This window comes from Struthio camelus, chromosome 5, assembly GCF_040807025.1.
Source record: "Struthio camelus isolate bStrCam1 chromosome 5, bStrCam1.hap1, whole genome shotgun sequence".
In the NCBI taxonomy this organism is placed as follows: domain Eukaryota; kingdom Metazoa; phylum Chordata; class Aves; order Struthioniformes; family Struthionidae; genus Struthio; species Struthio camelus.
In genome coordinates this window covers 22,975,262-22,990,180 of record NC_090946.1, presented here as the reverse complement: position 1 = coordinate 22,990,180, position 14,919 = coordinate 22,975,262, and the positions used below count along the sequence as shown (strand labels likewise).

At 43.4% G+C, this 14,919-nt stretch overlaps 2 protein-coding genes across 13 annotated transcripts in view; both read left to right on the top strand.

The window, feature by feature from the left end:
- Positions 1-7,762, top strand: part of TRIM66 (tripartite motif containing 66) — a 61,352-nt gene extending 53,590 nt beyond the window's left edge. The window contains exons 21-22 of the transcript XR_011141363.1: positions 5,926-6,062; positions 7,655-7,762. The gene's annotated coding sequence lies outside the window, so the exon portion shown is untranslated. The remainder of the gene's footprint in view (positions 1-5,925; positions 6,063-7,654) is intronic.
- A 2,061-nt stretch (positions 7,763-9,823) lies between these two features.
- Positions 9,824-14,919, top strand: part of STK33 (serine/threonine kinase 33) — a 63,441-nt gene continuing 58,345 nt past the window's right edge. For 2 of the 12 annotated variants that reach the window (XM_068945001.1, XM_068944998.1), the window contains exon 1: positions 11,006-11,128. The gene's annotated coding sequence lies outside the window, so the exon portion shown is untranslated. Of the gene's footprint in view, positions 9,994-10,531; positions 10,615-11,005; positions 11,129-11,201; positions 11,564-13,173; positions 13,314-14,919 lie in introns of those variants that run through there. The other 10 variants (XM_068945007.1, XM_068944999.1, XM_068945000.1 and 7 more) reach the window with 9 other exon arrangements.

The window sequence follows — 14,919 nt, the reverse complement described above, 5'->3', positions numbered from 1 at the left end:
AATGCTCTTTAAGACATAGTTAAGACAGAATTTGTAGATAGAGATAACTTTGTTTTTACTATATAAACGGGAAAAGGTAGACAAACTTTTGGGCACACAGCTGCTTCGAGTGTGAAATACAGGCAATAAACTTCCAAACTAAATATCAGCTGAGTTTCTCTGAATTTAATTGGGTATCAGTGGAGACCCTCTGAGGAAAAATAAAGATAATTGATAGCTGTGGGGGCTAATGAGGCTGCACGTCTTTTGAAACTACCTTGTAGATCAGGAGCAAGAAACGAGAAGTGGAGTGATTGCTTTGCGAGAAACGTTATTCTGCTATCTGTTACTGTCCTTTACTAAACGTTTATGACAGCCCATTGTAGCATGTAACGTTATGTGTATTTTCATCTGCTGAGTTTTCATGAGAGCATTTAGTATATTGGATGAAGTTTATACTGGGTTGTGCAATGTGGAAAAGTGGGAGCTGGCTGACTCTGTGAAGAGTATTTACTGTGGTGGGAGTGCTTACTGTGGCGGTGGGAAATTGCAGCGCTCTAATCTGTTGTCAGTATCTAGCTCTGCTTGTTCCATTTTGGTTGATCGTGTTTGAAAATGAGGTATTTTTCAAACAACTTCTTCCTGCGTAGGGTGGTGTTTGTAGCAAGATTCTATGTAAACTCTATGTCACAGCAGGTTTTTGAAAGAAAGACCCTTTTAGATTAAGGAGATGAGGTTTGCAAGTGTTATCCCCAGAGCAAACAGGGCAGTGCCTGAAGGCCAGAGAGTATTTTACGGCTTTTTGAGATTGTTTCAGATAGTTAAGAGTTTTACTGAAGTAGCAAATACTGATTTATGGTTATGCTGTGTATTGTAGTTTGTAAGTTACTATTCTTCACCTTGATTATAATGTCTAGGAAAACAGTGTCAGTACAGCAGTATCCCAGAGGCAGTCTCACACTGAGGTACTGAAGCAAAGGTTATTAAATTTGTTGTGGAAGTCAGTGAGGTAATCCAGGTTTCTGGCACAGGTGATAAAGATATCACCTAAGTATCTTAGGTGTGACATAGGTGCTATGTTCCCATACAGTCTGGGCTAATGTAATACATATTGTAATACATTGCAACACTCCCTCCCTTAGTGTTCTGAGGTGAGCATTGTTTACCACACTAGAATGACTTTCACAATGTTTCTCACCAACAGAGTTGTAAAATCACTTTAGACTTTTAAAAGCCACCGTATTTTAGACAGGGACATTTGTTCAGGTAAGTTTCATTTCTTGCCTTTTTTTCCCTGTCTTTGCTAATCAGCCTGCTCTTGCTTCTGACGAAGTGAAGAGCAGGAGTAGTTCTTTCATCTCTTACAAATTCAGTCCTTGCTTGTTAGTCCGTAATACCCTGCTCTGAGAGACCAGCATTGGTGCTCTTTCATTTTTTACAGTAGACTTGGTAGTTTTTTTTTCTGATAGAACACAATACGGTCAGAAGACCCCCTTAGAGGAAACTTACAGTGAAAACACTGTAAAATATTCAAAACAGCTACTTGAATCATAACTCTGAAACAGTGAGGTTTGTTCCCGTGGATGGACTTTATAGAGTTTGGTTGTCAGGCCTTGTGCTGACTGCCTGCGCTGGGCTGACCTTCTCTTATGGCCGAATAAACGTACTGTCATAACAGTCCTTCAAACATTGAATTATTGTCACAGAAAATGATAGAACTTGATCTGGTTTTAGATTAGACCCAGCAAATGTCTGTACAGTGCAGTAATGAAAAAGCACGAGAACAGTGCTATCTTTAGACACTGAAAGTAAGACAGATAAAGTGTGTTATATTAGGCAAGATAAGGAATTGGAGTGGCATGATATTTTATGTACTCATTTCTGGATCATACTGTACTTTGTAAGTCAATGTATTCACTGTATAGATAACCATACTTTCAATCTTTTTCTATAGTTATTAATGTTTCTTGCAATAGCATTAAAATGGACCTAAGTTTAACCCAAGGAAACATTTTATGCTCATGTATATACTGTATTGCATATTCTGTGGTGCATGATGCAATACTTCTAAATTTACAGATCATTGGGCCAAGCTAAACAGTTTTCTCTTGCAGCTGAACAGCAAATGGAAAACACCTATAATCACTAATAATGAAAATATTAATAGAATGTGACCATATCTATAAAACCAACAGGCTTTGCAAAAGTGTTCTGTAAATCACAGAAATTAAAGGTAAACAAAAACCTTAAGGATATTTTATTCTGGAGTATAAATAAAGCAACAATATAGAACTTAAAGTGAAAATCAATTCAGAATTCATCCTCACATTCTACTTGAACTCAAAACTCTGTGCTGCATCTTAGCACATAGCTGTAAACACCTTAGGCATCTACAAGGCAGTATATTAACACGTATAAATGGACTTCACGTTATGAGAAATAGCATTAAAAACATTCAGTGCCTTAAACACTGGCCCCTTCTCTGTTTCTTTTCTACATGGTCTGTGAGGGCTTTAGGAACATGGACAAACTGGCTTTCACCCGTATTTGTGATGTACTTAAGAAATAAATATTTCCCATTTACAACTGTGAAAAACAGAAGTGTGATCAATTAATGGAGCAAGTGAGCGGCAGAGATGTAAATTCAGTATAGCCCTCAGCACTGGTTGCAGTATTAAGCTCTAGTGGTGTTACACCAAAGTAGTGTGAGACATTTGGGTTTGGGGTCCAGAGCTAAAGGTATTTCTTACAGAGGAGGGGATTCAGCTCTGGCAGTGTGCTACTGTGCTCTGCAAACAGCTCATGAGATTTGCATTTCCAGCTCTGGAATGGTACTGAGAATCACACAAACCTCTTCTTACCTACAAGAAAGTTGTATCTAGTGAAGGGGAGGCAAACACTGCTGCCAATCTGCCTTACAGCTCAGGAGCAGCCACACTGGCATGGACAATTTGGATACTACAGTGATCATCTCCAGCTGGGTGAGGTTATCTCAGGGTAATTGCAAGCAGGATGGATGCCCTCCAGAGAACGTGCCTCACAGAGGCTCCCTCGAAGTAATAATATACCATTCAAGTAAAAGGAAAGGCTTCATGTCTCTTTTCTGACCTCACAAAAACCTCAGCAGTGCCCTGTGGCTGGCTGCCATGAGTCTGCTGGGTGTGGGAGTGCTCTTCTGAGCCGCCTGCCTCACTGCCTTGGCGTGGCTCTTGCGTCATGCTCCGAGCTGGTCCCTCACTGCTTGCGCTGTGTTGCGTCGCATCATGCCAGCCTGCGCCCCGCGTGTGCGTCGTACGAGGGGGGCCTGTAATCCCACAGGCACTGCGGAGGCTGGCCCAGCAGCGGCCTGCTGGAGGGAGAGGAGCACCTGGGACACATTCAGCCCCGGAGCTGGGAAAAGCGGAGCTCCAGCACACCTTTCATCTACTGCCTGACTAATGCAGCAGAGGCATATTTAATGGAAGGAGAATATAATTTCTCTCTTTTCACTGGTCCTAATTAGGAAATACTGTAAATATCTGAGTACATTTATACTCCACAGAACTCAGCCTTCTACTTCTCGGGCTGGAGTAGGGAAAATATCTCCAGAATTAGTTTGATTCTGTGCCTATGGCATTTTACTGCTTCCAAATAATGTAAGTGCACTTTACAAACAAGTTTATATTGCGCTCTCCCACTTCCCCGCTGTCACACCCTTCTCCTCATTCTGAGCTAAGGTCACCTGTGTGGTTGATACAGCAGTTTGTCATTAAATGATCAGCTGATCAAATTGGTCCCTCAACAGTAGGTGTGCAAATGCAATGAAGACTGATTGGTTTAGCTGACGTCACTCAGCTAGATTAGCCTTCAGACCCTCTATTATGAAGGGTGAGAAATAAGGGGAGATCATCTCAGGAAGAAAAGACTCTTGGAACAGGGGTCATGGGGACTGTGTGTGCTCATCTTGGGCACGTTTTATTTTAACTCCTGTGCACCAAAATGGTTCTGGAGCTAGAGAGCCCCAAAACGTGGGCTCCTGCGTTCATAGTATTTTACAGTGTCAGGACTGCAGTTCTGATTTTAAGTTGCTTCATGATGACTAGCTGGTTTCTGCTTTGTGCTACAGTGTCTTATCACGTGGGAACAAAAGGAAAATTCGAGTGTAAAGGTGGGTAAATGCAGAAGGGCATTGGGGATGGTACTGTAATATCATTGTTTGATTTGGGTTTTTGATTTTTTTTTTTTAACAATAGTTAGAAAAATAAAGCACTGTGTACACCTGTGTCCCCACTGGTTTGAGCAAGTGCTTCCATATCATATATGAAAAGAATAAGATGCTCATACAGAGGTGAGGGGAGAGAAGATGATGACCTTTTTCCTCCCTCGGTTAGCTGTTGGCAACCAACTGTGTTTTCTCAGCCCACAAAAGCATTTAAGTATTGCTCGCTTCCGGAGATGGAGGCACAGCCTGGATGGGTCAGTAAAGTTGCGTGATGCTGCAAAGCTCAGGTTTTCTCAATGTTCCCTTTGGACCAAGCGGCACCCATAAGGCTATCTATTGTCTATCTGTTATCCATCCCCCATTAATGGGGGATTCGCCCCTCTGCGGGGAAGTGTTGCACAGGTTTGGCACGCAGGCTGTTGAGCAGAGTTGGTACTACTAAAAAAAGGCAATTGGCTCCCTCTGCTGATTTGCAGCATGATTTTAGTTGCTGTAAGCAACAAGAGCACTCCTCCAGGGTCTCAGAGGTTCCCGTTTCATTGCGCCTTTTAGTTTTAATATGTTTCTTTTCCCTCTGAAGGCGCTACCAAGCTGTATATTCCCCTTTAGCTTAAAATCTGTACAGGCCTTTACAAACATTAATATATGTATTTATAACAGAGAATCAAACTGTAACATGGTAGCTGAGGTAAGGCCTCCTTAAAACCAGAATTACACCCATCTGTTTCCCTTAAGTATGCTGTAGAAAACAGTTTATGTATCACATGATACATAACAGATACATAAACTCGGACTGAGCTCTCTCAATCTCATGCTATGGGGAAAGAGGGAAACTACATTTTCCCCTTCGTTTTCTTTCTAGAAAAAGATAGTGCATAAATTCAAATATATGAGAGAACTAAGCTGAAATTGTTTGTCAAATAAGCTTACTTTGTATATGGCTAATGTCAAAACATAGCAGAGTTTTCCAAAAGTCAATTACCTGCCAATTAAGGAAACAACAGAGCAGTCACATTTCTAATAAAGCTGTAGCTGTATAAATAGACATATAACAATAAATAAACACATGATTTTTACATCAAAGCTGCTGGATATAAAAATAGCTTGGTAAATAGCTGTAAACTGTATTCTCCTTGAGAAGATGTACAAATAAGCTTTACCATTATGACCTGGCTGATATGTGATTATTTGACCAGACTCTCAGCTGGAGTAAATCAGTGAAGACTTCAGCGGAGAGCTCTGAAAGGTCAGTCTGAGCTGTGGCAGGACTGACATACTGACTCAGAAAGAAGTACTCCTCTATAGTCAGAAAAGGAACTGATTTAAGACACTATGGAAAAAGAAAATTGGACCAGGGAGCTTGTGTTTGTGGGGGGGGGGGTTTTGTTTTTGTTTTTTTTTTTAAGACAGACACTTATTGGTAACTGTTTTAAGGGGCATTAGTGTTAAGATATTTGATATTACATAGTTCTAAAAAGGGCAGCTTGCAGGGATTTGACAATCTGGACACAACTGAGTTACCTAACAAAACGTAAGCTCCTGGAGCCTTTTGAAATGTCCTCGAGTATCCTGCCTGCCCCAGTGCCTGGCAACGAAGGGCTTGGGTTTCCTCCAGGTGCTCTTATCATATCTGCCCACCCCACACAGCTGTTGCAGGTACTTTAGGGCATCTTGAGTGGCGCTTGGTATGACTTATGTATTTTTGGGCAGTTGGTAACCTTCTCCTTAACTGCTTTTCCTTTCAGGAAGAATTCATGTAATCCCCAGTTACTCAGCCTGCGTCACAAAGAGGAAAAGCAACCCAATTTAAGTGTGAACGATGACTTCTGTAAACACTTGGAAGTTACTGCGGGTTCTCCATGGTTTTTGAACGCGTTTGAAGGTACTTCAGACTTTCAATAGCTTTATGAAGACAATATGCTTTATCCCTCCGGTAGATACCTACATGTTTGTCAGGGCCTTTCTCACTGCGCGGGCCGATTAGTTGGGCTGGTGTGCCAGAGCCCCCTGACCAGGTGTTCCAGCTGCAGAAAAGTTAAACATGGTTACAGCTCGGTACCATCACATAGTGTAGGATCTTCTGACTTTGCAGTAGCCTCCTGGAAAGGATCGTGCTAAACGTGCAAGTCCAGCCACAGCTGCCTGCCGGCTGTCCTGTGGTTTGTTCGGGGGAATACTGAATCTTCCCCAGCAGGCTCTCTGGGCCTGCTGCAGGCATTGCAGATTACACGGTACCAGTAGATGGAGCTAAAAGACCCCAGTCACTAAAGAAACGGTAAAATTGAAGATGAAGGCCAAGATTTTGCCATTTTCATGTGCTGCTAATATTTGCCCTCTGTTATGATATTTTTTCCCCCTTGAGTGAACCTACATTGAAAAAGTAACACAAGTGGAGCACTTTACAAGCTCTGAGAAGTCAGATCGTCTAACAAAATTCAGATTTCCTGTTCTGTGCCTCTGTTCAAGGGATGCTTCCTAGATTTCACCCACTGTGATGACACTGCAGCTGTTAGTGTCGCGTTGTCACTGTCATGGCAAATAGTTAAAGATACTGGCACTTTATAAGCTCATTATGCTCTGTGCTGTGAAGGATGTAAAATTTCCTCTGCCTCCGTGTATGGGCTTTTACTAGATTTGCACCACTGTATTATAACCCCCATTTTCCACCTCTTGTAATTGTTTCCTCTGGTGTTGCTACCAGCATGTGGGGACTGGTGCTACTTCCTCTACTGCTTATTTAATGCCACACCTATCAGAGACAAAAATAACTTTCTGCAGACGCAAAGGAGAAAAGCGTGTACATTAGCACATTGCAACACAAGACAAATATTTAGATAAATGGGAAGGATATCTAAAGCTTTACTGTGGACTTTCCTTTAGTCCACGCTTATAGTGGATTCTGTTTAAAGCACAGCTAAGGGGTGCAGAGGGGTGAGAGCTCTTAAAACTTCCCCTTCCAGATAGAGAAATGTAGATGTCACATGTCAAACATAATCTGACCTCAGTGATTTCAGCCTATTCCTTAATAGGCATTTCTCACCCTTGAAAAAACTACTCTTTTGAAACAATGCCTCCTTTCAAGAACTTTGGCTTAGTATTATGGCACGAAGGTCAAGATTGTGTTGTACTGACCGAGAGGAGCACTGCAGCTTTCTCAGTGGTTCCTTTACTTTATATGTGGCTCTTACTTGTTCTTTAACCTTTTGAACTAAAAAGATGAAAAACAGTATGAGAAACTATCATCTTCCATGTGAGGCTTCGATGCGTTTTCTCTTTGCCTTACTATTGTTGTTGTATTGGGGTAATATTGAATGCTTATTCTCCTATTAACTGATGCCATTCACATGAAAGAAATATGTGCTTTCTTACTGCTGTTGGCTTTCAAGTTTCCTGGCAAGGAAACAGGCAATTTCAGCTTGAACCTTTCAGTAGTAGGAATACAGATGCATTCAGTGGCGCATTTCCTTTGTACAGGCTGGCTACCAAATGGGATAAACAGCTGATGGGCCTGTATGAGACTGAATAGCTGGGTCAGCTCAACCCAGACACCACGGAGGTAAATTACAACACAGGCAGGCTGGGAGCAACTACCAAGAGCTAGGACAGGCTACGTTAAAATCTCTCAGATCTGAAAGGATTGCTTCTGGTCATAACAAGAGGCTGTGCGCTGTAAGTGTGCAATTATTTCAGAAGAGCAATGCTGCTCTAATTGACCCAAAAAGGCAGTTAGCTGGTCAGACAGCTGGCCAGGGACAATGGGGCAAAAAAAAAAAAGCCCTGAAAACAGCCCTGTGTTAGATTAGATTGCATATTTTGTTATCACCCACCCTGGACAAGACCTCCTGCCCTTCCTCGGGGTGGCTTTGGTGGCTGTGAGTTGGCTCTTGGCCTGCTTTCCTAGGGGTGGAGGGACATGCAAAATACTGCAGTCATATTGCAGCTGTGCAGGGAACAGCAATCTGCAGTCTCAGTATCTCAAAGGAGTTACCTGGATGATTCACAGTGGTCAAGCACACAATTTTTATTCTGTACCTGGCAAGTCAGGTACAACCTCTCCTGCAGGAAGGGGCCTGTCACAGATGTACCTATATCACTGTCACCTCCAGCTCTGCTTGCTCTATAATGTATCTTTTGTTGAACTGAAACTGAAGGCAGGCTGGAAAGGATGCCTCCAAGACTAGAAAGATGACTTAAGTAACTGGGCTCTCCTTAAACTGGCAAGTGTTACAGAATTTAAATATACTTATAATCCATTCCTTTTTTAAGATGCTTTTTCCTCCTTTGTCTGGAAGGCCTTGTTTCTAATTAGATTAGTCTCTGTTTGAAGAAAGCTCTCTTGGCATTGGAGGCCCGGCCATCGGGGCAGGAGCCGTGCCAAAGTTAGACAGAGAGAGGCCGCAGCCGGGGGCTCAGCTCTGCGGCTCGTGAGGCGCAGGGAAAAACGAGACACCACTGCCCTCCCTTTGCCCCGAGAAAGGGCAGCACAAGTGCCTGAACTTCAGTGGGAACTCCCTGAGATTGTTCCTGGAAGGGGGAGAAGCGCCATTTGTCCCTATACTGTGACAGGAGCCTGTTTCACTTGCTTTCAGAGTATCCTAGGGCTGACCAAAATGCAGGCCCATGTGCATGTGTCTAGAAAGTGAATAATCTTTCTTAAGGAAAAAATAACCAGGTCTACGTTTGCATAAAAGGAATGCATATTAATTTATGTGGAGTAACTGATTCGTCTGTTAACCTGAGCTCTTAAAACTTCAGGTACTAAATGGGGCATATCTGAGGTCTAATATTAAGCTCTGGAAATGTGGCCTATTTGAATAATATTGATTTCAAAGGCCAATTTAATAAGGTAATAGTGACACTCACAGAAAACTTTTTTAAGGCTAGCTTTTTAAATTTTTAAACTTCTTTCAATTTCTTAAGGGCCAATCCTTACTGAAGTTAGGGGGAGTCAATACTCATTTTGGTTGGAGGTGTTGGACTTTTAAAAAGATGCCCTGGAGTCCAGATGAGCTAAAAGAAAGCCATTTGGAAGATTCTAATTAACGCCACTAAACTTGATTTACCTTCAGCTACCTTTTAATATCCTACATTTGCATAAACGCAGTAGTTTTCCTTTTCTGCTCTAGTTACCTCTTTCTTAGCATTCTCTTTCCCTTGCCCCTTTATTTTTTTCCTTTCCCCCCTCCGCCCTGTATTCAGCTACGATACTAAAGCTTTAAAACTGTGTACTACATGTACCGGCAGAACCTCGCTGAAACTATTGTGCCATGTACTGCTTAGCAATTCAGGAATTTGGTTTTTTCTTGCAGCCTTATAATACCGCGTTTGTTTGCCTGCCTCCTGAAGTGTAAGCAGGGTGCGTTCTGTCTTGTGGGGCAACGCAAATTTTAATCATGTATGACAAAGGGAGAGGCCACTGAGGTGAGCTGCTTTCACTCAGCATGAGCTGAGAGTCTCCTGCTATGTTACTTTAGATACGCTGCAGTGACTACAGATATATATTTCATAAGGTATAATGAACAGGATAAAAGTGCTTTTTAAAAGAAAATCATTTTTCTTTACTTTTTATTGGAAAATAAAATACACTTCAGTCAGGCACGTGAGATATTTGTATCCATGACAGTGAGATGGCAATATTTTTAGCATGGAGAATATTACTGCAAAATTCAGAAAAGAAAATGCATAGTTACTCCTTTCATGTAGCTTTTAACGCTCTAATCCCCAAAGGTGCAGTTTCTTGTGCTGAGAGCCAGCTGCAGGAGTAAGCGTTGCTATGAAGCTGGGCGCCTGCTGGCTTCACCGTCTCTCCACTGGTAAGCAACTTTGGGAAAACAACCCAAAGCTGGCTATTAGCTGAAATATGTGATATTCTTAACAAACGTTATCATTTGAGAACAGTTCTTATATTATGGAGTGTAAATACTTATATTTACGAATATTGCATTTTTCTGAGATAAACCTATCTGGGTCTGAATTGATCCGATGCCAGACACTAAACTATTTATTATGGGCAGGCCAGGTGGTAGCTCCTGCAGTTCAACTTCTTCAGCTTTATGAACAGCCCAGAACTTACTGACCTACAGCGTCGTCGTCGGGCCTGGGCTCACCTCCAGGGTCCGGCCCACGGGTACCAAAGAGCCATCCTAAACGAGGACGCTGGGGCTGTTATTTAAAGGGGACGGCTGCGGTAGGTGAGCTATTTAAAGGGAATGCCAGTTCCACAGAGGAGCTCGGTTTGCACGTTTATAGCAAATCAGATACAGAAGTGACTGATCCAACGCTGGGTTGGAAATGGGGGACGGAGTTACAGCCCAGTGACTACCCAGGCTCTAGCGACGCGGTGTGGGGGGACAAGGGCACATCTCCGAGGGGCAGCTTTCAGGAGAACGCTCTGACCTCCAGTGTTGGGCAGCGGCAAGCAGCAACTCTGTAAGGTAAAAAAATGAAAATTAAAAAAGGCACTAGAAGTAGCAACAAATGAAACTCCACATTAAGTTTAAAAAAAAATCTTTTTTCTCTCTCTTTACTGATCAGTTTCCCTGTGCAATACACACTGCTTTCACGATTTTAAAATTCGGCAGTTATTTTCCCAACGGCTTTGCTCTCACCGCACTATCACTGAACTCGCGTTTTCCCCTTTGGGCAGCGGAGAAGCGGAGTAAAAAAACTTGCAAAGCGCCTGGGCCCGGCGGCCAGCCCAGCCCGGGCGGAGCGGGGCGGCCCTGGGCGCCCCCCGCCCGCCCGAGCCGCCCGGAGGCAGACGCCGAGGGCAGAGCGCGGCGCCTGTGCCGGGCAGCGGCGGGCGGCTCCGAGCGGGGCGCAGGGGCCGCCGCCGCGCTGTCCAGCCCCGCGGGGAGGCGGTGCGGCTCCGCGCGCCCGCGACGTTTGTCCCCGCGCGGCCGCGGTACTGCCGCGGGCCGGGGCCGGCGGGGGAGCGCGGCGCGGGCGGTGAGTGGGGCGGCGGCGCGCGGCCCCGCGGCCGTTGCGGGGCGCCCCCGCCATTTTCTGCCCGCGGCGAGGGGCGGGCGGCGGGGCTTTCCCCGCGGAGCGGCGCCGCCTCTAGCTGCGGCCGTTCCCGCCGGCCCCCCGCGGCGGCGGCGGCGGCGGCTGAGCCGCCCCAACGGCCGCCTGTCGCCGCTGCGACTTGCTCGCGCTGCGGGGAAGCGGGGCGGGCCGGGGCGGCCGGCGTGCTCCGGCCGCGCCGCCTTCGCTGCTGCACGGCCAGCTTGCCCTAAAATGGGGAAACCTTCCGCTGGTTTTCCCCCCTCGGTAACTGAAGACCCTGCTCTTCTTTCGCGTTTCACAGTGCGTCTGTTTTCACTGGTCGGGACGGAATCTGCCGTAAAGTACAGGCTTCGATTTTGATATTAAAAGTGCTCTTAGGTAACGTATGTTAGCTTTCTGTGTTTGCCCGTACTATGCCGGTTTATCCAGAGATTACTGGAAAGGTCATCTAAGAGTTACGTTACTGATACGAAGTATATTGGTGATATTAAATGCCAATTTACTAAAACATGTCATAGATACGTCTTTCAGCTTTACTGCTACTTCTTTTTTTGTCTTTCCCGAAAGTATGTCTCTTGATTGTATCACATATAAGCATCGCAGTACAGACATTCACGTTCTTTGGTCAAAGCTACATCATAGTTGTTTAGACCCTGATCCTTTAAAGCCCTTGCGTTCTCTGCGTAGGAGTTTGGTTCTGTTTTGCATTACTCATTTAAACGCAGAAGTAACGCTTTACAATTGGTTTATTTTGACATTCTGAAAACGGGGAATAGTCTGTTGGTCGAGGCAGGGCACATGGGCTAGCTGGCGGGATCTCGGCTCCATAACCAAAGCTGTTCTGTGGTTAAGATGCAGAGCTCTCTCTGACCTTATTCATAAGCACCAAATCCAGTTGAAAAAAACCAGCTAATTTAAAACAAACATTTTGATTTATTTAATAAGGTCATGCCAAATGCAAATAGTGAGAAGGCAGGTTTGCAGTTGCGTTCTATAGTGTTGAAAACGTGGCAGAAACATTGCTCCTCAAAGGTAAATACTCCTTCTGAAGTACCTTGTTTGCTAGAAACATGGAAGCTGAGGAGATTCCTGTTTGCAGGGTGGTGATTCTAAACCTCTGCCTGTCCCCTCTGACCCCCAAGTCGCCTTTAATGTATTTCATATTCAGAAGGGCTTACAAAATGCTTAGGGTATTTAAAACATTAGATGGTTTAAAAAGAACTCAGTAAAAGTATAATTATTAGCTGTGGATAGAATTACAATAACAACTTTTTGACTGCTTTCCAGCAGGACTCACAAGCTCAGACTTGTCTGGTCTATTTCCACCCAAGCCTCTTCACAGTCGTCTTTTCTGATTCATTTGGGAAGCTTGCTTATCTCTGCATTGCTCAGTAAGGGGTATACCATCTGCATATTATTGTAATTTAGAAGGTTCATCCATCTACTGTCTTAGATGAGATTTCCTGCAGGAATTTGTTAAATTGTATAAATTCTCATATCCCTTCTGGAATATTGAACAAAACTCATTTGATGACTGTAGGGTTTTAGAGCAGAAGGGGCAGTAAACTAATATAATTAATCATTGCGTCATTGCTGCAGAATAATAGACTAATTCTCTTCTTAATTTCCAGTTACTTATCATTTTAAATCTCACAGGGAAAGCAACACTGTATAGAAAGCAACAAGGAACAGCCAATTAAAAAAAAAAGTTTTTTTGTTTCATCATCTTAAGTATTTGCAATGTGCTGCAGAGCTGGGAATGCTCTGGTTGTGATTTAATAGTTACATTTTTCTGAGAGGTTACCTGCGGTTGCATGTTTCACTCTACTGTTTTGCATGAAAAATAATGTATTTCCCCATATAGACACACATTTTGTGTATTGAAATTACATTTTTTAAAAAAATACAAGTATACAGAATAGTTGGCTTGAGCTAAAATGAGCACGAACCAAGCCATCTTTTGAGCTAACAATTTTTTCTTTTGTCAGCTGTGAAAAAAGTCGAAACTCCTGCAATTACAAAATTTCAGTTATACTCTGACACTCTGCCCTAATTCAGGCCACTTAAATATGTGTGTATTGCTTATAAGACTCAAGTTTTTATTTCACTGCTGAACTCAACTGGATTGGTGAGTATATTCTTTACCTACTAATCATTTTAAGTGTGTCTGCTACCTCTCATTGTTTTCGGTGCGAGACTGTAGGCTAATGGTTGCCCTTAGGCATTTAGATTTAGATTCATGTGGTAAAAATGACCAGTACCTCTAATATCTCCCACTGGGAATGAAATCTGGATGCTTTTAGAAGGATTCCAGCCGCTTCTGCTAGAGGCGTGGGGAGCCTCTAGGAGTATCACAAGAAGAACAGAGAACCAAAAGGAACAAAGTGCTGAGAAAAAGTAGTTGAGAGATAGCTATGGTAGCAGCAGGCACAAAGGATCAGTGCTAAGGGCTGCCTGGCACCTGTGAGGGTGCGGCTGAATATGGGATGGCAGAAAGGAACGGCAGAGTGGGAACGCAAGAGGGAACAGGCGGTCGTCGGTGGGAATAGAGAAGGCAAGTATTAGCGTGTGTGAGAGAGAGGACTCCATGAGATGGGTAGAACTGAAGGAAGAGAGAGGATTACTAGTGTCTGACAGGGCTGAACAGAAGAAGAGCATAAATTGGTAGTTCCTGTTCCTGTCTTTATACGCAGAGTTCAGTGTCATTTCTAGCAGCAAGCTGGAAAGCGTTAAAGGCTGAGTTTTTAACCAAAAAACTCTTGCTATGTTGAGGCCCAGTAATCCTATCTGAAAGGTTAGAGAAGAAAACACTAAATAAATCAGCCTTTTTTTCCACTGGATTTCTTGCAAGTAAAGCTAATTGAACTGAACCTAGAGGAAATACTGGTTTGAACGTTGTTTTTTTTTCTTGAACTATAATTCAGTGTGAACTGTTACTTTGAAGTTTTGTTAAACTGGAACAACTTTAGTTATTGTTGAACCGTAATTAGAACCTAAGTGAATAATTAAAATGTTTACCTCTGTACTTAAACATGATAGTTTTAATATCAGTCTCATAAGTTTGAGCTGAGACACTTTTTTTTTTTTTTAACTTTTATGATGGGCAGTACTGTTTTCCACATCCTCCAGTTCAATCCTACTTCTCATTTCTCCTGTCCAGATTCCTTCCAGCCCCCTTTGAACTTTGAACAGGGGGGATGAGTGGGACAATACTGGTAGGCTTTTAGCCCGTTTCAGTAGCGTTGCTCAGAGCTCTCTCCTTTTGGGACGTTTCTATTACTGCGTCCATGCTCGTGTCAAACGTCCTGAAAGGTACAGAGGAATGACGTAACTGCCTGTGAGACACTGTGGAAAATGTTTCTCTGTGCTCAGTTGTGCTGCTAAGCTAGCCATCCTCTGTGCCTGCTGATCAGAGAAGCACTGCTTTGACAAGCCACTTGGGGGGGGGGGGGGGGAGGAAAGAGTAACAGGGTTGTGTGGGTTTTCATCTAGAACTGGCTTCAGGTGTTTAAAACATTTCAAAGCAAGTTCTAGGAAATTCTTGTAGAAAGAAATTGCCATGCAACAGTCAGTTCATGCCATTTATGTTGTTAGTAAACTTAAATGTTGCACAAGCAAGCTTTTTGAGTTTGAATTTATTTCGCTCTGTTTGTCTGGAGAACATGGTGTCAAGTGCCCATTTTTTATTTTAAGAATAGCCTTAAAGACTTGATTGCTGTTTGATCCTCATGTTG